Source organism: Camelus ferus, chromosome 22, assembly GCF_009834535.1.
Source record: "Camelus ferus isolate YT-003-E chromosome 22, BCGSAC_Cfer_1.0, whole genome shotgun sequence".
NCBI classification, from domain to species: domain Eukaryota; kingdom Metazoa; phylum Chordata; class Mammalia; order Artiodactyla; family Camelidae; genus Camelus; species Camelus ferus.
In genome coordinates this window covers 23337775-23361394 of record NC_045717.1, presented here as the reverse complement: position 1 = coordinate 23361394, position 23620 = coordinate 23337775, and the positions used below count along the sequence as shown (strand labels likewise).

The window sequence follows — 23620 nt, the reverse complement described above, 5'->3', positions numbered from 1 at the left end:
TGGTGATGCAGATAAAGCAGCTACTGAAAATACGCTCAAGAACTTAAACGAAGTTGTATGCACAATGAATGAATGTATGGGAATCTCAGTGGAGGAAGAGAAATTTTTAAAAAGAGCCAGGTAGAAATTTTGGAGCTGAAAAGCATAGAAACTAAAATGGAAACTTCACTGGATATGCTTAACAGCTGATTAGAGATGGCAGAAGGAAGAGTGAGTGAACCTGAAGGTCGATCGGAGAATCCAATCTGAAGAACTGAGGGGGAAACATGAAGGAAAATGAACAGAACATGCAGTTTAACATACTGCCAGTCCGAGAAAAAAAGAAGAGAATGGGAGAGGAAAAAAGACATATTTGAAGAATGGCCAAACATCTCTTAAATTTGGTGAAAGACATCAACTTACAGGTCCCAGAAGCTCTAACAAACCCCAAGAAAGATAAATACAAAGAAAATCAACTTAAATGTATCATAGTGAAACTGTTAAAATAAAAAAATAAATAAAAATAAAATCTTTAAAGCAACTAGAGAAAAATTCACATTATATTCAAGGAAACAACAGCTTGGATGACAGCCAACTTCTCATCAGTAACAATGGTGACTAGAAGACAATGGAATGACATCTTTAACGTGTTGGCGAAAAAAAAAACTGTCAACCCAGAATTCTGTATCCAGTAAAGCTATTGTTAAAAGGTGAAAGAAAGACATTTTATGCTAAACAAAACTTGAGAAATTTTGCTGCCTACACTATAAGAAAAGCAAAAAGTAGTTCTTCAGGATGAAGGGAAATAACACCAGATGGTAAACTTGGAGCTACAAGAAGAGATAAAAATCACTTGAAGTGATAAATATGTGGGCAATTACAAAAGACTCTACTGTTTTCTTTCCTTCTCTTAATTTCTTTAAAATATCTGTATCTATTTAAAAAATTTGTAAGTCTCTTATGGGATTTGTAACACATGTAGATGTAATCTGTGTAAGAGTGGCAGCACAAAGGAATGGGCGGGTAAATGGCTCATGTGAGGTATTTTACATGATATAGGAAAATATTACCTCCATCCAGTTTGTGATAGAGATGCATATTGTAATCCCTATGGTAACCTCTTCAAAAATATAAAAAGATACAGCTTAGGAGCTAATAGAGGAATAAAATGGAATACCAAACATAACTGATTATCCCTGAAGAAGGCAAGAAATGAAGAAGAAAAAACAGATGGAACAAAAGGCAACATGGCTTTTCTAAATCCAGACATATTAATAATTACAATAAATTTAAATAGAGTAAACATTTGAATGAAAAGGCAGAAATAGTCAGTCTGGATAAAAGACGAGAGTCCATTATATGCTGCCTAAAAGAAAGCCTCTTTAAATATAAAGGCACGCATAGGTGGAAAGTAATAGGGTGGAAAAAGACATACCACGCAGACACCAATCTTAAGAAAGCTGGAGTGGGTATAAGGATCAGAAGAATAGACTTCAAGGCAGGAACATCACCTTGAAGATACCTTGAGATAATGAGGGACATTTCACCATGATAAAATGACCAATTTATCAGGATGACATAATCATTATAGATGCACCTAGTAATAATACAGCTTCAAAACAGAACTAAAGGAAGAAATCAATAAATATATAATTATAGTTAGAGATTTTAAATACCCTTCTCTCAGTAATTTTGATAGAAATTAAACAAAAATGTCAGTAAAGATCCAGAATATCTGACACTATCAATCACATTGATCTAACTACTATTTCTAGAACACAACCACCAAAACCTGCACATTCTTTTCAAATGTACATGGACTATATTCACCACGATGGGTCATATTTGAGCCTAAAGTCAGTCTTCATACATTTCAAAATAACAAAATTATATAGAGCAGGTATGTGCTTTGACCATAATGGAATAAATTAGAGATCAGTAGAATATCTAGAAAAATGCCAAAATATTTAGAAAATTTAAAATACACTTCCAAAATAGCCCACAGATCAAAGAATAAGGAGAAATTAGAAAATATTTTAAACTAAATGATAATGAAAACATCACATATCAAAATTTGTGAGATGCATCTAAAGCAGTGCTTAGAGGGAAATGTTTAGCTTTATAAACTTCTATTTTTAAAAAAGGCTCAAAATTAATCATTAAGTGTTCAACTTTAGGATGCTCTAAAAAGACAAGCAAATTAAACTTAAACTAAGTAAAATGAAGGAAACAATAAAGTAAAAATTAATGAAAAAAAATTAAACCTCTCCAAATGATGGAGAAAATGAACAAAACCAAAATTTCTTCAAAATTGAAATTTCTTCCAAAAGGCAATGAGCTACCAAGCCATGAAGAGACATGGAGGAAACAGCAAATACATATTACATTTGGCCATTGAACAACTCGGGGTTAAGGCCACTCCACATGCAGTCAAAAATCGGAGTATAACTTCACAGTTGGCCCTCTGTATCCACAGCGCTGCATCTTTGGATTCAACAAACCACAGACCACGCAGTACCGTAGTATGTATTTATTGAAAAAAAATCCACAGGTAAGCGGACTCGTGTGCTTCAAACCTGTGTTGTTCAAGGGTCAACTGTACTAAGTGAAAGTAAATGCGCTCATACTGTATGACTTCAGCTGTATGGCATTCTGGAAAAGGAACAACTACGGAGACAGTAAAAAGATCTTTGGTTGCCAGGAGTCAGGGAGAAGGAGGAATGGATAGGAGCACAGAGGATTTTTAGGGCAGTGAAAATACCCTGCATGATACTCTACATTTGTCCAAACCCATAGAAAGTACAGCAGCAAGAATGAACCCTAATGTAAAAACTGGACTCTGGGTGATGATGATCTGTTATGTAGGTTTATCAGTGTAACAAATGTACCTTCTGGTGGGGGATGTTGATATTGGAGGAGGCTACGCATGTGCAAAGGCAGAGGGTATATGGGAAATTTCTGTACCTTCCTTTCAATTTTGCTTGAATCTAAAACTGCTCTTAAAAAAATCCTAGAAAAAAACAGAAAAGATTGACAACCCCCTCCGTTAAAAAAAAAAAAAACTGACAAGAATGAAAGAGAAAAGAAAAAAAACACAAATAGCCGATTTCAGGAATGAAATGAGATATACCACTACAAATCTTACAGAAATCAAAATGATAATAAGGAACTATTATGAACAACTCTAGCCAATACATTAAACAATTTAGATCTAATGAACTCTTTTTTGAAAAATACAACACACTAAAACTGACACCAGGTGAAATGGAAACCATGAATGTCTACACCTAACAAGGAAATTGAATACATTATTGAAAACCTTCCTACAAAGAAAACTCGAGGCACAGTTTCACTGGTGAATGCTATCAAACACTGAAGAAGGAATTAACACACAAATTCCACCAGAAAATAGAGCAAGGGATACTTCACATCTCATTTCATGAGGTCAGCAAAACGCTGACACTAATACTTGATAAAGATATCACAAGAAAAGTATTTAGACCAACATCCCTTATGAACACATATGCAAAATCATAACAAGAAATTAATAAATTAAATCCAGCAATATATAACCAATATAACTGATACTTGTGTTGTCAATGATTTTCTTTTCCTAGTGAAGCCCCAGCTCTCTTTCTCCTCAATGATTTCTGACAAAGGTGCCAAGACAATTCAACAGAGAAAGGAAAGTCACTTAAACAAATGATTTATCTATATGGGAAGAAAAGAACAAATTAACCTCAATCCCTACCTCACACCATGTATAAAAATGATTTGTAAGTTAGATCACAGACTTACACATAAAAGCTAAAGCTATAAAACTACTGAGAGAAAACAGGCAAAGGTTTCTTAGAAGGGGTGCAGAAAGTAATAAACGTAACATAAAAAAACATGATAAATTAGATTTCATCAAAAGTTAAAACTTCTGCTTATTAAAAGATTTCATTAAGAACAAAAATTGGTAAGCTGTAGTCTGGGAGAAAATATCTGCAAAACATGTATCTGACAAAGGACTTTTATCCATAATATATAGAAAGTTCCTACAACTCAATAATAGGAAGACAACTTTATGGGCAAAAGACTTGAATAGGCACTTCAAAAAGATATACAGAGGCCCCAAAAGTACATGAAATTGTGCTCAACATTGTTAGTCACTAGGGAAATGCAAATTAAACCACAATGAGATGCCACTAAAGACTCACTAGAATGGCTAAAATAATATCTGACAACCACCAGTGTTGAGAGCACACAGAGAAACGGTAATTCTTACACTGGTGGGGATGTAAAAAGACACACCACCACTGGAAGAAGGTTTGGCAGTCTTCCAGACCGTTAAACCTACCCTTCAACCCAGAATTCCTTTCCTACATGTTTATCCAAGAGAAATGGAAACATGGCTTCCAAAAATTTGGAAAGCATGTTTGTAGCAGTTTTATAGCCAAAAAGTAGAAAGAACCCAAACGTCTATCATCAGAGGAATGAATGAGAAATTCCAGATTGTGGTAAGTTAAACATGTGCAGGGTATTCCCTCAAGCAAACACTAAACACACACACACACAGCTAAAAAGCTGATGGGGGAATACTACTCACTGATAGAAGAGTGTGAACTACTGAGAAACATAACTCATGGCTGAACCTCAACATCATTGCACTGAGTGAACGACAATGAGTCCGAAAGAGGACATACATAATACAGAACGGGCACAGCTAATTAATTTAAGGTTAAAAAAATCAGAAGAGAGTGGGCGTGGGGACTGACGGGGAAGGGACAGGTGGGAACTGAAAGGTGGATGGACACATTCTCTATGTGATAGCGTGTGCATTACATGGACTATCCATCTGTCAGAACTGGACAGCTGACATCTGCACATACACTGTCCGTAAATCTTAACTGAGAGAATCCTTTACTAACAAGTGGAGGATGGGGAGTGGGTGTAGGTAAAGGGAGCCAGGATGCAAATAACCATAGAGGGTGGAGGTGACTACTGGGGGTTCAGTCTCTGGCGTGTGGATTTTGTTGATGTCTGAAATTTCCATAATAAAAAATTAAACCCCAAAACCCATCTGGCTATTAGCTTGCAGCCACAAAGAATGTGCAAGCACGCTGTCCTTCTCAGCAGGGCCTGCTCTGCCAAGCTGGCAGCTCTTGGAGGCCAGGCGACCAGCAGTTTTGGGAGTCCTTCCTTCTGGGACTTGTGAGACTGGTTCAGGGTGATCCTCCCCCGGGGGCAGCAGGACCCGGGGCCAGGGCACCAGTCAGTCCCCCACAGCCTGAAGTCCTCTGCTTCTCCTTCTCTCGGCTCAGCTGGGACAGGCTCCTCAGTGCTCACAATCACCTTGGACGGCTGTGCTTCTGCTCCGCACTTGAACTTGGTGATGGGACTGGGAATCATTCCTTGCTGTCCTCCCCACTGGTCCTATCACATTCCTTTGTCCCTTCTCCTGTTTTTCTTCCCCAGGCAGGGATCTGAGCTTTCTTTCTCTGAGTCCCTGCATCTCTGGCTGCTCTGGATAGGGTTCCGGGACCCAGCCTGACCAGGTTGGCCCAAAGCTCTTTGTGGCTCAGAGACACGCCCAGTGTGCTGTTTACAAGCTGAGCACAGTTCATTTGCCATCTGGTCCCAGATAAGGGCAGACTTAAGAAATAAAGCAGGGAGGAGCAGCCACGTTGGCACAACTTCCCCCACTTGGCCGGCACAGCGTTTAGGAGGCACATGTGACCTTCTGGCGATGCCACCACCGAGTCACACCCGCCCCCAAGAGCATGGGCGAGGGTTCCTAAGTGTCTGTGAGGGGCAGAGGAGAGACCCTAGGTCAGCGGCCCCGGATGACAGCCTTGATGAATGAATCTGCCCGAGCGCAAAGGGAAGAGGCTTCTGTTTACAGGAAAATACTCCAGTTGCCTAGTAACCAGTAATGACAGGAAAGGAAATGCAGAAAAAGCGGAGGGCAAGTTCTGGGCCGGGTTCCTGGCCCGGGCTGACTCACAAGGACCTGAAGCAATCTCCCTTCCATTCCTGCTCCTCCAGAGGCGAGGTCGAGTCGGGGGTCACCTGCCTCACATGGGTCGGGCTGGGATTTAGGAAGCAGCTTGTCATGTCCTGGTAATTAGGGAAGAGCAAGCCGAGGGGGTTTTCATCCCTTTCGTTCTGACTGGCCAATTGACTTCCACTCTGGGCAGACGTAGGCCTTTTACTTTTACTTGGGGGAGGGACACACGGCCTCCTCCAGACATCAGTGCGTGCTCTGCCGGTACCTGGTGGCATCTGGATGGCACCAGGGTTCATTTGCCCCCAAGAAGGCAATTCACTTCCCCCCTATGAACAAGAAGCAACAAGTCCAGAAGGTTCTCGAGAGCACAGGTTGTTGCAAACCCCGGGGTCTGCCCCAATGCCTGTGTTGACATTCCCAGGGTTATTAGGGGGACCAGAAAAATCAGGTCCCTTTGCTTCTCTTGGGTCCCCTGTCAGTCTGAGGCCAGATCAAGGGAGCAAGCCACGTGGGGGTTAGATTCTGTCTCAACTGACAGTCCCTGCTGGCGTGTGGCCCCTGCTGAGTGCCAGGCCCCTGGGGGCGACTGGTACGCTTGGAGAACGAAGTGTCCATCTCCTCCCTGCCAAAGAGTGGACTCTTCAACTTCCCACGATGGTAGAAACCACATCCTTTCGCCTGGATCATTGCCACGCATCGCTCTCCACCCTAAAAAGGCACGGCTGCAGGTTCCCAGGCTGGGCACCGCGGACGCTCAGGCTGGCCCGAGCACTGTGGGTGCTGACGGGACCCCCCCCAGCCCCCACCCACCAGATGCCAGGAGGACCCCATCCCAGTCTCCAGACAGTGCCCAGTGTCCCTGAGGTGGGGGGCAGGGTCACCCCGACTGAAAAGCACTGTTCTCAGCGAACACGCAGTGCCTGGGACAAAGGGTGCGTGGGAATAAACTCACAGACAGATTGAGAACAGGGAAAAGGACCACTGCGGTGATCTGGGCAGGAAATCGCTGCGATTCTGCTGGACGAGGAGTGCGGAATCAGAGGGGAAACGATTGGGCCCTTTAAAGTCTGCCCTCTATGCCCAGGCGTCACAATTTCAACTCTCATCCAGGGGGACCAATTGTTCCTTCTTTGCCTAAAGCTTTTAGTTGCCCTGACATTCCTCAGTCACTTTTCGGTTTTTCTCTTTTGCAGCAGTGGCCTTTGAAGGATCAGAGCTGGCTCCGAGTCGCCCTGGAATGAACTATCTGCAGAATTCAAATTCCTTTTTCTTTTGGTAAGAACTGGGCTTCTGTTCCTGTTTTCTTCTCAGGAGCCAAACTTTCCCTCTTTCTCCAGCAGAAGGAGGATCAGGCCCAAGTCCTGGAAACTGGCCGTAGGAGGGCTCTAAGCACGACGCAGGGGGCGGGAGGCAGCAGGGCCCAGCAGCCCCAGGGGTGGGAGAGGCCACTCAGCTCCAAGGATGGTGGTCTTTTCACCCTCTTGGTTTCCTCTTAAAGAGACATGATTTGACTACTCATGTAAAAATTATCCAAACTAAGGGATAGTTAGCTTGTCTCAGATGTCTGATTTCAGTTGCCACTGACGATGTAACAGCTTCAGGGGAAAATGTGAATTAAGAAACCACCCAGCCTGCACTGACACTTTCACCCCACAAATGTGCTCCTGGCCAGCGACCTGCTCCCAGCGCTTATTAGTAGTCACTTCACCGCCACAAGACTTGGGTTCTGGGAAGTGGAAATTCTCCCCTGCGTGGGGGTGGGGGTGTGTGCTCTGAAGTTCATCACATCAGCCCCTTATTTGTCCTGGGAGAGTAGGCACCAGGAGTGTGTTGTCCACTTCCTCATGTACACACGGACACACATGCACTCACACCACACACATGTACAATCACGCGCACACACACACAGCCACACACCCGTGGACACACAAACACACATGCACACACTGAGACACATGGGGGCACATATACACACAAACACACTTACACAAAAGACATACGTGTGTGCACACCCACTACAGGCTAATGTGAGAAAAAAATGGCCCGAGGGAAGGGTAGGGCTCAGAGGCGGAGGGTGCGCTTAGCATGCACGAGGCCCTGGGTTCCATCCCCAGGACCTCCATTAAAGTAAATCAATAAATAAACCCAACTACCTTCCTCATTCTCCAAAACAAGAAAAGGAAAATGGCCCAAACCACTCATAAGGCACTGTTGCCAGTTCCTTACTCCAAGTGAGTTTCTATTCAACTAAATGCTGACCAGCCCCATAATTCCAGCAGGAAAATATAAATGACACTTACAGTAAAAAGGAAGGGGATCTATGTTTACATATTTGCACCCATGCACATAGGGGGAAAAAAATCTCAAAATCCAGGTTTTTCTCTACAGATAACTTGCTCATCCTGGGACTCGGCTCAGATATTGTATCCCCATCACCCCACTTCCTGACACAATGTCCTCCTCCTCCTCCAGCCCAGATCCCGACCCCAAGTGCCCACCCCTCTCTTCCTGGCACCCTCCAGCCCCTTTCCTGCTGCAGCCGCAGAGCCGAGTGGCTGTGACAGAGATGCCAAAGCCGAGACGCGTGGCGTCCCTCCTCAGAGACAGCCTCCGCGGGCTCCATGCAGGGTGCAGGTGCGTGTCCCAGGGCCCGTGGCTCCACAGGGGCCCTGGGCTTTAGTTTCTGCACAGGTCCAGAGTCTTAGGAGGGCACCAGACTTGAGTACAGGGACTTCCCCAGGTGGTCAGTTCTCAGGCAGCTGCTCCATGATCAGCCTTCAAGTAAGAAACCAAAGGCTGAGGCTCAGAGAGGTCAAGCGATGAGCCAAAGGCCACACAGCACGAAGTGGTGGGGTTGGATCTGAACAGGGTCTCCTTCCTTTAACAGGAGGCACGAGTCTGTAAAGACCCGAGTCCCCCGCTGTCTGTATCAGGCAGAGCCCCTGTTTCCTTCCCATGTAAATTGTTCCCCAGCCCCCACGCCAAAGAGCATCCAAAATAAGAACTTGAGCTCAGAGTTTTGCTTTAAAAGTCGGTAGAATTTAGCTCATGTTACCGGAGCTCTGAATCATGGCCACGGTCCGGGTGAATCCACCCCGGGCCGGCTCACTGGGCTCCCGTAGCTGGGGCTTCACGCCTGCTCAGTGACTGGAAGGGACTTGTAGAAGGCGACCCTGACATCTCTGCTCCCACCGTCTCTTTCCAGAAGCGGTTGCCCGAGTGTCGAGCTGGGCGGTGTTTCAGAATTTACAGCCCCCTGACCGACTGCGCATGTTTGAAGCCAGGGTTTACTCCCACCCCTGGAGGGGGCCACCTGCGTTCCCTGGTCTCCATCTGTGTCACTCCCTGCCCTCTTCCAGCGTTTCCTCTCCACGCGGGCACGCGGCGCCGTCTGCGCCCACCCGTCCTGCCCCTGCTCCCGCACACTTCCGCTGTGGCTCTAGGGAGACAGCCAGGCTGCCCCGATTCCTGACGGAGTGTTTACATGGGATGGCCTCCAGACCCCTCGGCTCCTCCAGGCCAACCCAGATGGAACTCAGTGTGCAGGGGGGTTAGCGGCCTGAGTGAGTCCCCTGCCCTGTACTGCCTCCACCCTGCAGGGCGAGGTCTTTGCAGGATGAGGGCAGCCAGTGTGGCTCCAGGGGTCCAGACCCGTGGTGGCAAGGCGGGCACAGCGTGGAGGCTGGACTGGTGTCCCCAAGAGCACTGAGGTGGCATCTGCCAGGTTGGGACTGACGGACCCCGTAAAGCTGGGCCGAGGACGGGCTGGAGAGCGCCAGTCCCTCCAGGCCCCCTGCACCCCGACCCCGCAGCAGCTAGAACAGAAGGAAACCACCAGTAGCTGCAGCTGCAAAGTGGACCAAGAACCACAGGGAATGGCAGCTAAACCCCGCCGTCATGGCATCTCATCACCTGGTGCAGGGCTTCCCTGGCTTGGCGCCGTGGCCACTGGGCAGGGTCGCTATTGGATGTGGGGCGTCCCGGGCACTGGAGGGTGCGGAGCAGCCTCCCTGGCCACGCCCACTAGATGCCAGCAGCACCTCCCAGTCTGACCACTATAAATGGCTGAGACATCACCCAGGGTCGGGGGCAAAGTCAGCCAGGGATGAGAGGCACTGCTTCCCATTTTCTGGAACTGCTCATAAATTATAACTGCATTTTAACACAATTCCCAGGAGGCTTGTATGCACATTAAAGTTTGAGAAGCGCTGCTCTAAGCCAGGGTGTCTTCCTCTCAGCACCAGAGGCTTTCCAGGAGGGTCATTCTCTATGGGGGGCCGTCCCGGGAACTGTGGGGGTGTGGAGCAGCTTCCCTGGCCCCACCCACTGGATATCAGGTGCATCCCCAGCTGTGACGACCAAAGGTGTCCCCAGACATGGCCCACTGTCTCCTGGGGCAGGACCGTCCCCAGGGGGAACCACTGGTCTAAGGCCACAGCCTCGCTAAGCATGGCACTTTCAAATCAACCAAAAACCCTTCTCTGTGCTCATGGTCTTGGGACATACCTTCAACCACACAGCTGTGCACAAGTTTGGCCTCTGGACCAGGCAGTCTTCCTCTAGGAAACACAGTCTGGGTCTTAGTCATCCCTGTGGTCCCCTCCGAGCCCCTAGCATATGATCCCCCGGACATATCTGGAAGTGAGCGGGGGAACGAGGGCCCTGCTGCTGGGGCCACTGCCTGCACTGTCCACCTTTCCTGAGCCGGCGCCGGCCCCTGGCCCAGGTTCTCGGGGGTGGCTTCAGCAATGTCCTGTACCACGGTAGGTGGGGAATACGCTGATTTAACTTGCCCCCTCCTCCCCACCACCTGAGCCTTCGGAGCGCCCCACACAGCAGGGAGGAGGAGCCGGGAGGGGTGACAGGTGACAGGCCGGGAGCTTCTTCCTCAACAGCATCTTCTGGGTCTGAGCCAGGTGACAACCCAGCAGGAGACAGTGCTGCCTGGTGACAGGCCACTTCCTGTCCCCCTCGCCCTCCCCAGACACAGCCAATAACCACGGGGGATGGGCAGTGCCTCTGTGATGGATTCGGGCAGTGGAGAGGCAGGCTTTCTTCATCCTCCCACCAACACACACACACACACACACACACACACACACACACACGGTACCTTCCATTTTACTACCCCGTCCCTCTCGTCCTCACTTTACCCCGGAATTTAAAAAGCAGACAAACAGCCTGTCTATAAATGGAGACCTGCCACTTGAAATCACAGCACTGGAGGGGCCCTAGAGCAGGGGAGGGTAGAGCTCAGTGGTGGAGCGCATGCTTAGCACGCATGAGGTCCTGGGTTCAATCCCCAGTACCTCCATTAAAATACATAAATAAATAACCCAATCATGCCCACCCCGGCCCCACAAACCTCCTAGCACAGGTCTTCCAACGACGGATCATTTTTTTAAATGATCAATTTAAAAGAAAGTTTTAAAATCAGGCTACAACTCCTGAAAACTGACTTACCGAAACTGGGACCAGGTAGGAAACCGTTTTCTGGAATGCAGAGTCGCGTTTCTTTTGGAAGGATTCGCCTTCCTCAGAATGGAATGATCTACAAGTCTCCCACAGCCACGGGCTGCAGGAAGAATCATGTGTGCCAGTTCATCTTTGGGGGAGTCCTCGTGTTAAGTCAGAACTTACTCGTTTTGATTCCAGCAACACTCAATGTAATTGCACCTTAGTTATTGCATCTAATAGGGATGGTAGCTAACAAGCTTGTTTTTTGTTTGCTTTACAGCCTGCTTTTATTTGTTCTAAAACACAAATGACATCCCATTATGAGTTTTGGCTGCAAAAGAATCTTGGGAAACTTGTTCAGATACTTTAAATTGTCCCAAGGCATTAGCTGGGAACACTGGCACTAAAGTGCAGTGCGTGTGTGCTCGGGGTACCCAGCCACAGAGTGGGCTGTCCTTCAAAAAGAAACAAAAATCCATCCAACTAAGCAAGTCTTCCTGCGAGAGCTGTTGACTGACCACCCGACCACGGGCTGCCGTGCTCCGGTACAGGCGCACTTTCGCAGTTGCTGGGGCCTTCGTCAGCCAGCCTGCACTCAGGTTGAATGAGGCAGGATCAAGTCCCCACCAAAAACCTGCCCTGACTAACACGGCTCAATTTATAGACCTGCTTGGGGGGCGGGGGCGGGGGGTGGGTGGCGCAGGGAAGAGGGAAAGAAATGTGTCACCGGCTTTGAATGAAGTTCAGGGGCAGTGTTTACCTAAGCAACAAATGCCGGTAAACAATCGCTATCTCTGGCTGGTGAGGAGGACGTGGGGGGTGGGGGGGACTGTTCTGATCAAAATCCACCCCATGGCTGCAAAGTGCCCCTCACCAGGGTGAGGATTTAGTGGGAACATACCCGCTTCCCCTAATAAGCATGATGTATACGTTCCCCTGAGGGTCACCTGAGTACCCGACTTCCTAAGAGGAATATTGAAAAACCAGAAGGTTCAGGCTTCAGTTTCTATCACCAGCCAAACTTGCACGCGAGCGTCTTTACGTGTGAGCTGTCAGGGTTCAACACCTGGCTCTTCTGATATTCTTGTACAACAGGAATAAAAACATCATGCTGAAACTCGCCCGGGAAGTTGCAGCTTCTCGCTGACATAAGGAAGGTAGACTGGACAGGTATTGATTTATAAACACAAGGAATGAGATCAAAAAAGACATTCAACAGAAGACTGAAATAAGTCTCTAGTTGAGAGCAGTCTAAGACATATTCAAATAGCTCAAAGTATTTTTTTCCCTCCCCCACAGCTCCTCTTGGTTTATACAGGATGAAATGTCAACACGACAACACACTTTCTTCTAAGTAGACCCCGGGTGGACCCAGGTCTACCTGTCGTGGCAAATCAAACTCAAAACGTAATTTCACCAGAGGAAAACATATGCAGATGTTCAATTAGAACCTGGAGTCTGCGGTCCTGGCGCTGTTTGCCAGCCCTCATTGTTTGCTGAGTAACAACGGTTGCCAGGGACAACGTAGTCCACTCCCGTCTCCAAGAGCCTGTTGCCGGGCAACGGTGAGAATACTTCCCAAACCAAACAATGTCATCCCCGGAGCAATCCCCTCTATCTCACATTAACCAGATCTAAAAAAAACCCTCCCAAATATGTAATCTATTATTTTCAGAAGCCCGAAGAGAAAGGCAAATAATCTCCTCTCTATAGTAACCACGGGGAAAACAGTTTACCATATTTGTTCTGAAATAACAAAATCCAAGAAAGGACCAACTGTCTCCGCGGAAAGCATCACTGGAGGGACTTCTGCGATCCTTCCTAGTGCTGGGAGGAGAAAGTGCCTTTTTCTCCAAGAAGAAAGAATTTATTTATCATCAAGCCAACAACGTAGGGTAGCTCATAGCTGCACACGGGTCTTCCGGGCAGTGACCAGAAAAAGTGAAACAGCCTGGGGAGTCAGCTATTTGAAAAACACGTAAGAACAGAGGAGTAGATACCCAACTAAAAAGCCTTTTGAGAATGTCAAGTGCATACGAAATAGGTGCAAACGGAACCGAGGACTCAGCATTAGAAACGCCTCCTGGGGCTGGGCCGGAGGAAACTTACAGCTTGCGGTCCCGGTGCCGGCTCTCCCCGCCCCGCGCAGGGAGGGGACTCTGGGAGAGGAAGCCAGGCCACATCAGGGCCCCCAGATGGCAGGAAGCACAGGGAGGGACACGCAGCCCCAGAAAGAGGTGGCAGGGAGGTCCCGAGGGTTGGCCAGTCTTGACCCACAGAGAAAAGAAAACCAGCTGAGCTCAAACCCTGCGTGAGCTGGGCTCTGCGGAGCCGTGCAGGCGGCGCGCCGGCCCCCGAGGCTCCGGGACGGGGAACGGGAGCAGGCAGCACTCTTACAAGGCAGGGCGTTGAGTTCTAAGACATGGTCTGGTTTTGAGGGGAGTGTGGCCAGAAAACCTTAAAACATGTTGACTGAACGGCAAGTACATGGCTCTAGCCGCAAGGGCCCGCGTTCTCGATGACGGAGGCGCAGGACGCTGAAGACATGCCCTGGCAGGAGCGCACCTTTGAGCTCTCGCCTGAGGTCTGGCCCCGGGTACGAGTTGTCAGAGCTGCACACTAACTTTGTTTTCTTAAGATCTCATCCAGAAGGGACTCCTAGCATAAACTGGACAAGATCAACGCGAGTCTCTGAGAAGAAGGGAAGGTGGAGTCCACGCTGTTAGGAGCTGAACCTGGGCTCCGGAGAGACCAGGAATTTGAGGCCAGACTCTTGGGCCGTTAACCCATGGCTCAGCGGTAGCGTAGAGCAGTCACCAAGCTGGTCTCTAATCCGAGGGGAGACCGCGAGCGGCCAACATCATGGGAGTCGCCAGGGGACGCTGCTGAGTCTGCCTGGACCTCCCCCCCCTACCCCCGCCATGCGAAGGGAGGCTCTGACACGCAGCCTGAGGACCCCAAACCCCATCTCCGGGAAGAGGACTGACGCAGAGGTCCTAGTTGCTTTAGTCATTGATTTCAATCAAAAACTACTTCTTGAATGCCTAGCATGGGCCAGGTATTGCCTGGGAATCAAAGCAAACCAAATTGCCTTCCTTTGTGAAGCTTGTGTCCCAGTAGATGATGGAGGGAGGGGATAGAGACAGTAAACAAAAGAAATAAGAAAAATATATCCTATGTCAGATGGTGTCAGATGCAGAGATGGGGGCTGCTGGGGTGGGGTGGGGAGGGCAGCAATTTCTAAAGGGTTGTCACATGTCTTCCTGAGAAGACTCACTAAAGAGGTGAGGAAAGGGTGAGGCAGAGCCATTCAGATAACGAGGGGGAAAGCATTCCTGTGGCGGGAACAGCCAGTGCAAAGGCCCAGTGGTGGGACCAGATCTGGCTGGTGACTAGAGTGGAGAGAACCAGGAGACCAGGAGGAGAAGAGGTTCATGCAGACCATCACACGGGCTTGGCTTTTGCTCAGAGTGAAACAGAAGTGACCAGAGGATTTCAGCCCAAGAGTGACCTGCTTTGACTTGTGTTTTAACCAGGTCCCGCTGGCTGCTGGGTTGAGAACAGGTGAAGAAGGAGATGGGGGGAAGTAGGGAGAGCAGTTAAGAGGCTACTGTGATAATCCAGGTGAGAGATGGTGACATGGCCTCAGTGACAGCAGGGAAGGGGTGCAAAGCAGTCAGATTCTGGATAAATACTGGGTGTGGAGTCAGCAGGGCCGGCTAAAGGTTGGATGTGGAGTGTGAGGGAAAGGAGTCAAGAGCGTCTCAAAGATTTTTTTGTAATTAAAAGGATGAGATCATGAAAACTGCAGGAGAAGCAGGCCTGGGGAGCACCTCAGAGTTGAGTTTTAAAGGTGTGAGGTGTGAGAGGCTCAGACATCCAAGTTGGGATGCTGAGAGAGCAGGTGGATATGTAAGTGAAAGTCTGAGGGGCAAGGAATGAGCTGGAGCCATCAGTGTATAGATGACATGGGCCAGAGTCATCCTTGTATAGAGGATGTGGGTTGGAGCCAGCAGTGTATAGAGGATGTGGGCTGGAGCCAGCAGTGTATAGATGACCTATTTAAAGCTATGAGTCTGGCCGAGCTCGTCAAGGGAGAGCAGAGGCCCAGGGCCATCATTCAGAGATCCTAAAGAAGAGGGGATCCAGCAAAGGAGCCTGAAAAGAGGAGGCCAAGGAAGTACCAGCGAGTGGTGTCCTGAGCACCAGGTGATTGGGGGCTGGGAAATGACCTCTAAGTTCAGACAGAGAGGTCACCATGACCATGACAGAGCAGTTCCAGAAGAACGGTATGAGCAAAAGTCATAGAGATTGGAGTGGGTTCAAGAAAGACCAAGGGTCATAGACCTGGAGAACCAGGAACAGATAAGTCTTTTGAGGAATCTCTGCTGGAAAGAGAAGGAGAGGAACAGAGTGGCAGCTGGAAGGGGAGGCCAGTTGAGAGAGGGTTTCTGAAAGTGGAAGACGGGACAGCAGGTGTGTATCGTGATGGGCAGGACCCAATGGGAGGGAAGTGACACAGGAGGGGAGAATTCCTGGTGGAGCATCCTGGCACAGTTGGGGCAGGACGGGAAGCCCTGCAAGAGAGAGGAAGGGCTGGCCAGAGCCAGGTGCATGGACGTCTGTCCACCAGTCCCGGACAGAAGGCAGAGTGTCTGCCAAGATGCAGGTGTCACTGAGTCACAGATGGGTCACCCCAAACCTGAAAGTCCCTTTGGGGAGTTCTTGGCCCCCAAACCCATTCCTCAGTCATGGGTTCCCTTTGTTACGATTCCAGGGCCTCCCAAGTCTACTCTGGGGTGGGACTTGGGCATCACGCATGACAACACACTCAGGGCTACAGACTCACAGCAGAAACTCCAACAGACCCTGAACTTGGAAGGGTGAGCCAAGAATGAGCCCACAGACGGCCTCCCTGGGCCCCAGGCTTCAGGGCTCCCATTGACCATGGTAGGAGGTGGGGGCTTAGGAAGGTGCACAGGTCATGGGGGTGGAGCCCTCTTGAACGGGATTAGTGCCCTTCCTTATAAAAGGGACCCCAGAGAGCTAGCTCACCCCTTCCACGTGAGGACACAGCGAGATGTCTGTGACCCAGAGAGGGTCCTCGCCAATCATCCCGGCACACTTGATCTCAGACTTTCAGCTTCCAGAACTGTGAGCAACACATTTCTGTTGTTTATAAGCCGCTCAGTCTGTGCTGTTCTGATACAGCAGCTTGAACGGGCCAGACAGACCAACACTTGCTCCCAACCCCATGGCTCCCCCTCCGCTGTCTAATAGAAGCCCCGTCCTTCATGAAAAATAAAGGCGTATTTCTTACTAGGTCATGCCTGAACTATGTGAGATTACCAAGAAATCTAACGTAAGCTAAACGATTGAGGCCAAGAATCTCTCTGTGAGAGTTTTGAGATCAGAGGTCGCCCGCTCTGGGCGTCGCACGGCCCTGGGCCAGCTTGCAGAGTCCTCGCCTGCCTTAGGAAGGGAAGGACCTTCACGGCTTGCAAGTGGTCACCTGTCTCTGGGCGACAGATATCTCTCAACTGGCTCAGGACTGAAAATCTAGTCTGAGATCCCTTTGGCACCACCCAGGGATCTGAAGAAATGAAAATGAAGCAAAGGAAGGCAAATTAGAAATAGTGATCGCAAGGGGGAGGGTATAGCTCAAGTGGTAAAGTGCATGTTTAGCCTGCATGAGGTCCTGGGTTCAATCCCCAGTACCTCCTCCAAAAATAAGTGAATAAATAAATAAACCTAATTAACTCCCCCTCCAAAAAATGTAAAAAAAAAAAAAAAAAATAATGATTGCATCTGCCATCAGCCTTCTCCTCACCTCAAACCCCTTGTCCAGTCCTCCCGGAAGAAAAGGACACTCTCTTTCTGGCCACAGGGAAGTTTCAACCCCCAAGCCAAACCTCAGAGTGCCCTGACAAAATGGAGAAGACCGGGGTTTTCGTTGTTGCTGTGGTTAGACCCTTTATTCTAATTAAGCCCAAAGAGAGAAATCTTGGAGGTGTTTTAGGTTTTTTAGCCAAATTAAGCCTAATTCAGTCCAAGAAGAGACACTAAAATCGATTCCATTTTAGAAAGGCTTTCTCATCAAAAGCACGGCAGGAGGAGGGGAGTGTTATTTTTGAAATTGAAAAAGACACCATCAGACCTTGAGAATGTTTTAACTGACTTTCCTGTTACATCATGACTTGAGATGTGGGGGAGGGTCTAGCTCAGTGGTGGAGCGTGTGCTTAGCATGCACGAGGTCCTGGGTTCAGTCCCCAGTACCTCCATTAAAATAAATAAACCTAATTACTTCCCTCCACCCCAAAACAAACAAACAGAAAAAGACTTGAGATGAGTCTTCACTCCTCTCAGCAAACACTTTCTACAGGCGGGCGTGAGGTTGGGCAGGACCCGGACCAGGAAGCCAGCAAGCAGCTCATGGGACCCGGACAAATGCCCAGCTTCGTCTGGTTCTGTTTTTGGCCTCTTCATTCCCACCCTGTATTAAGTCAGCTCCCAAAGCAGAGAAAAAGATAGTCTGGAGAGAAAAAAATGGAATAAAATTTTCTAGCTCTGCTTGAAAGGTGGAGAAACAGACAGGTATCCTGAAACATGGCTTCCTATTCCCCTCCCTCTCCTGTCTCGTCCAGAACGAACGACCATCAACTTGGACAAAGAGCCACCTCTCGAACCCTCCCACGTTTCAATCCTGCTTCCAGTCCCCCTTGCTTTGAGAAGTCCCGGTGGCTTGACCACCGTGACAGTTGACAAGCATGTACCACTACTTGGGCATAATTTTCAAAAAGATAAATATTTGACAGATTTCCATCCAAACGGAATTTGAAACTACTCGAATAAGGAAAAAAGTAAGATCGAACCGGGGGTGGGGGGGCGGGGGGGGGAATGCCCTCGAAAGCTTACCACGGGCTGGAATAATGAAGACACGTTTGCATTTCTCTTTAAGTCAGATCCTCCTTTTTTCTGGCGCAAGTGTCACGCTGAAGATGAGATTGAATGTGGGTGGCTGAGCTCAATAATTTGGGCTGCATGCTTCTCTTTGGGGATCTAAGCATCTCCCCAGGATGCTGCTCAGCCCGCACTGATTAGGAGAGCACCCGTGAGGACGCAGGATGCCGGCAGAAAGCGGCCAGATCCCTCGCTCTCTAGCACACATGAGGTGTGCATCTCACCCTTACACAGGAATGACCGTGGACAACCACTCAAGGACTTCCTGGCAACCTCTCGACAGGCCTGCCCAGACAGCAAGGGCTCTGGGCAGTGCCCAGGGCAAGGTCGACATGCAGGAAGACAGAAGATGGATGAGGGGCAGCCGCGCCCCAAGTGGCCGATCTTGGCCAAGGGACGTGGGCTGCTGGGACCACAGGGGACAGATGTGCAGCGGGGGAGTCTCATCTCAGTGGAGGAGAGGGAAAGCATCCTGGACCTGTGTGCCTTCCCCCAGACATGCAGCACAAGCCAAGTGACAATGTCCCAGGAATGTATGTAACACAATGGCTGAGAGCAGGCACCTGGATTGGAATCCTGGTCCCTCCATTTGCTGGCTGGGTGACCTTCAGCGAGTGCCTTAAACCTTTCTGAGTTTCCGCTTCTGTATCCATAAATGGAGGAAATAAATCCTGTCTGGCTGGTGAGTCATTGTGTTAAATAAAATGAAGCCTACAAAGCACGGGGCTTACTTGCCGGCCCCGCACGTAGTAGGTGCTCAGTAAGTATTAGCGTCGTGGTAAGTCGCTCCATTCGAACGCGACCAAGATCCACTGCTGGGTTTTGCCTGTTTCAATACCTGAAGCCCTAAAAGCCTCTGTGTGCTTTCTTCTTTGTGATTTCAAAACAAGGGAGAGAAACTCTCCGGGGAGCGCCCCGTGCTGTGTGCTGTAGCCATTCCAGGGAATGTTTGTGGGGTTCGTCATTCTGGCCAAATACTTCACACTTGATTCTCTCCCAGCATTGCTCCTTCCAAGTGAACACGGCCGCGCTGCTGTTATAAAAGCGTCGTTTCATCCTCAGCCCCCTTTCCCTGCTCAGAAATCCCGTCCTTCCACAAGACTACCTGGTGAGTTTAATTCCTCATCAGGAGATCCTTTTTGCTTTGGCTCTTTTGCCACAAGTTTCCAGGGTCTGCCTCTAAACCAGTGGCCTAGTCTCCAGCAGGTGATGGTGCCTGCGGTGTCCCCACGTGTCCCCATGCAGAGGTGGAGCCGTGCAGCACTGGTGCTGGGGGTGGGCACGGGGATTCTTGTCCTAGACCAGGGTCTGCCTTTGCAGAAAATGACCCCTGAGCATCCCTTGAGACCTAGGATGTGTTTAAACCCACACAGCCTGAGGATGAAGAGCTAGTTGAAAGCAGCATCTCTTTTCCTCCACTCTCAGAATTTACCCTACAGAAACACACATTGGAAAGGTATGTGGACACACACTGTTCACCGAGTGCATAACAGCATGATTCTTAAGAGCCTCAAAGTAGAAGCAACTCAAATGTCTGTAAGCTGATTAAGCAAAATGTGGTCCATCCATACAGTGGAACATTACTCAGCCATGAAAAGAAGCTCTGACACTCGCTACAACATGGATGGACCTTGAGAACACAATGCTCAGTGACAGAAGCAGACACAAAAGGACATACAGTGTGTAGTTCTATGTGAAACGTCCAGAACAGGCCAATCCAGAGAGACAGAAAGTGGATCTGTGGTTGCTGAGGGCTGGGGAAATGGGGAATGGAGAGTGACTGTTAATGGGCACATGGTTTCTCTTTGGCATGATGGAATGTTCAGGAGTTAGTGGTGATGGCTCTACAAGTCTCTGGCTATACTGAAAACCACTGAACTGTACACTTTAAATGGATCAACTTTACAGTATGTGAACTATATCTCAATAAAGTTGTAAAAAAAATATATGGGCAAAAAAGAACAAGGTACCTTCCCCAAGACAGATCTCCAAGACACACAGTGCCTGGCCCAGAGCAGACTCTCAAATACTTGAAGAATGAATCTATGTAAAAAAAAATGCAACTATATATGCTCTAAAATAGGTAAATTCATTAAAAAGGTCTGGAAGGACACACACTGTATTATTAACAGTGCTTATCTCACAGGAGGTGAAGGAGATAGGAGGATGAAGGAGAAACTTCCATTTCTTAATGACTTCTGCAGATGACGGTCCTTTATAGGAGCAAGATTTTTGTATAACTTACATATCATTTAAAGAATGGTGCTACCTCTGTAAGCCCTCGGAGGCACGGGGGCTCGTGTGAACACGCAGCTGCGCCCGCAGGCTGCTGTCTGCGCGGGGAAGCCCGCTGGTCAGCCCGGTGGTCTGCCGGGCGCTGCCGCTCTTACGACCGAAGCCTTTAATGTTCATTCAGCATCCAACACAAAAAGAAGCCTTACTGGGTAAGCCAACTGTGGGACATTCTCACGGTGGAGCACGACCTTGCAGTAACAAGAGCAAATCCCTGAAACACACACCAGCATGATGGATTTCAGATGCTTTCCGCTGAGTGAGAGAAGCCAGACTCAAGAGCCACGTGCTGTGTGTCTCTGTGTACGTGACACTGTGATGAAGGCGAGGCTACAGGGACAGGGAGCAGCGTGGGGTGGCAGGGGGACAAGGGTGGGGCAAGGGTCTTACTGCAGATGGCCAGCTCAAGGGACCAGGCTGGGGCGTTGGGGTTGTTCTCTGCCCCCTTGGTGGGGGGTGGTTGCAAGGATCTACGTGTGTGTGAAAACTCACAGAGCGGTATGCAAATATAAACTAGGAGTGAGCCAAAGGAACAGACTGATTTACTGAGGGCCAGGCATTGGCTGAGGCTCTGAGGATTCAAAGGTGATGACAGCTCTGCTCCTGGGGCGCTGACATCCTTGGGCAGGGGAGTCAGACAAGACACCAGTCGCCAGAGACACAAGGTTATTTCAGGAAGACCTGGCAGGGGGACAGAGCTAGGGATGGTGGGGGAGACGGGGGTCCCAACTTCTCGGCAGGCCAGTTGAAGGTGCTGTGGAGGATGGTGTTGATCTGAGAGCAGACCAGACACGGGGAGAGGTGGGAGTGAGCCCTCCCGGCACAGGGAGCAGCAGGTGCAAAGGCCCTGTGGCAGAGGAGGGCAGGGCTGCTGCAGGGTCAGCAGAGAACCCAAGGGCACCTCCAGAAGTCTGGGATTTATTCCAATTCCTGAGGGAAGCCCCAGGTGGGGGCACAATACGATCTGACTTATCTTCCTAAAAGAGCCCTCTTTTTAGATTGTTAGGAGAAAGAGTGAAAGCAGGAAACCATGGAGGAAGCTCCCACAGCACTTACTATTTAAAAGTTTTAATGATAATTAATGCTTAAGTTCCTAATTGAGCTTCTTAAGACCTATATATGGAAGCTGGGCAGGAAAAATACCATTCTATGAAGAAGCTAAGTAACATTCATCCCAGTACACGAAGGGTTAACTAATTAACTATTTAGTTAACAGGAAAGTAAATGACAGCTTCTACAATTTAAATGCAGGTAATTATACACTTTGATCACAGCCCACAAGCATCAGCTGGCTTATGAATCCAGTGTGAATTGTCCCTACTGACTTATAAACACCATTATCCAAAGAAATAAATTCTTTATAAGTGTACACTCAGTTTTTAAAAGGAGCACATAAAAGAGGAGACAGGAAATGAACAAGGCGTTGAATCTGTCATTCGGTTACAGTTACTCACTGTTAGGGATCAGTACAGTACACTGATTTCAATCAGGTGTGGGCCAACTTTCTATAAAGGGCCAGAGAATAAATGTTCGTGGCCCCCACCATCTACTTCCTGTCTCTATGCATTTGACTCCTCTAGGGACTTCATATAAGTGGAATCATACAGTATTTGTCCTTTTGTCACTGGCTTATTTCTCTGAGCATCATGTCCTCAAGGTTCATCCATGTCGTGGCAGGTGTCAGCATTTCCTCCCGTTTTAAGGCTGAGTAATGTTCCACCGTGTGGATGGACTACATTTGGTCTATGCATTCGTCTTTCAACGAACTCTTGGGCTGTTTCCATCTTTGGGCTCCTGTGATAGTGCTGCTGTGAACATGGGTGTGCCAGTGTTTGTCTAAGTCTCTAGGTATTATTCTAGAAGAGGAATGGCAGGATTGAATGGTAATTCCATGTTTAACTTTTTTAGGAACCACCACACTGTTTTCCACAGCAGCTGCACCATTTTATATTCCCCGGGAGCACGCAAGGGTTCCAACCACTCCACATCATTGACGATGCTTATTATTTTCTGGGGTTTTTTTCTCATTTTTCCAATAGTAGTCATCCTAATGTGTGAAGTGGTATGTCACTGTGGTTTTGATTTTTATTTCTTGACAATGAGTGATGTTAAGCGTTTTTTCACGTGCTTATTAGCCATTTGTATATCCTCTTTGGAGAAATGTCTGTTCAAATGTTTGTCCATTTCTTAATCAGGCTAAGCGGGGTTTTTTTGTTGTTATTGTTGAGTTGTAGGAGTTCTTTATATAGTCTGGATAGTAACCCCTTATGAGGTATATGCAAACATTTTTTTCCCATTCCATGGGTAGCATTTTCACTCTGTTGATAATGTCCTTTGAAGTATAAGAGTTTAAAATTTTCATGATGTCCAATTTCTCTATTTTTTTTTTCATTTGTTGCCTCCGCCTTTCTTGTCAAATCCAAGGAATCATTGCCAAATCCCACGTCGTGAAGAGTTCCTCCCATGTTTTCTTCTACGAGTTTTATCGTTTTAGCTCTTACATTTCGGTCTTTGACTCATTTTGAGTTAATCTCTGTATGTGGTGTAAAGCAGATAACGATCCCACTTCACTCTTTTGCGTGTGGGTAACCGCTTTCCCAAGATCACTGGCTGAAGCACCTGTCCTTTCCCCACTGAATGGTCTTGGCACCCTTGTTGGGGTCAATTTTTATAACCAAGTAATTAAAGTTAAGTAACAACACATGAGGATCTAATCTTGCCGGAAAGAGCACCATAAAGGTGAATTTGTGAAAGAAGCCGACATAAATTAGATGAATTCTGCTTTTCTGCTTCAATATCAATGGCCACATCTGTGCAGACCCCTTATTCCTGTGTCCGGTGGGGACTTCCTCACTATTATTTCCATCCGGAATTTGAGTGAAGCTGACTCCCAGCGTTCTACAGAGGTACATACACACAGGAGGGTCCCTGCCTTTCTA

General features: G+C 48.2%; 1 protein-coding gene across 7 annotated transcripts in view; it reads right to left on the bottom strand.

The window, feature by feature from the left end:
* Positions 1-23620, bottom strand: part of RFX2 (regulatory factor X2) — an 86404-nt gene that overhangs the window by 44367 nt on the left and 18417 nt on the right. The window contains exon 1 of one of the 7 annotated variants that reach the window (XM_032465781.1): positions 13538-13560. The exons of the other annotated variants lie outside the window; for them this stretch is intronic. The gene's annotated coding sequence lies outside the window, so the exon portion shown is untranslated. Of the gene's footprint in view, positions 1-13537; positions 13561-23620 lie in introns of those variants that run through there. 7 annotated transcript variants of the gene reach the window in all.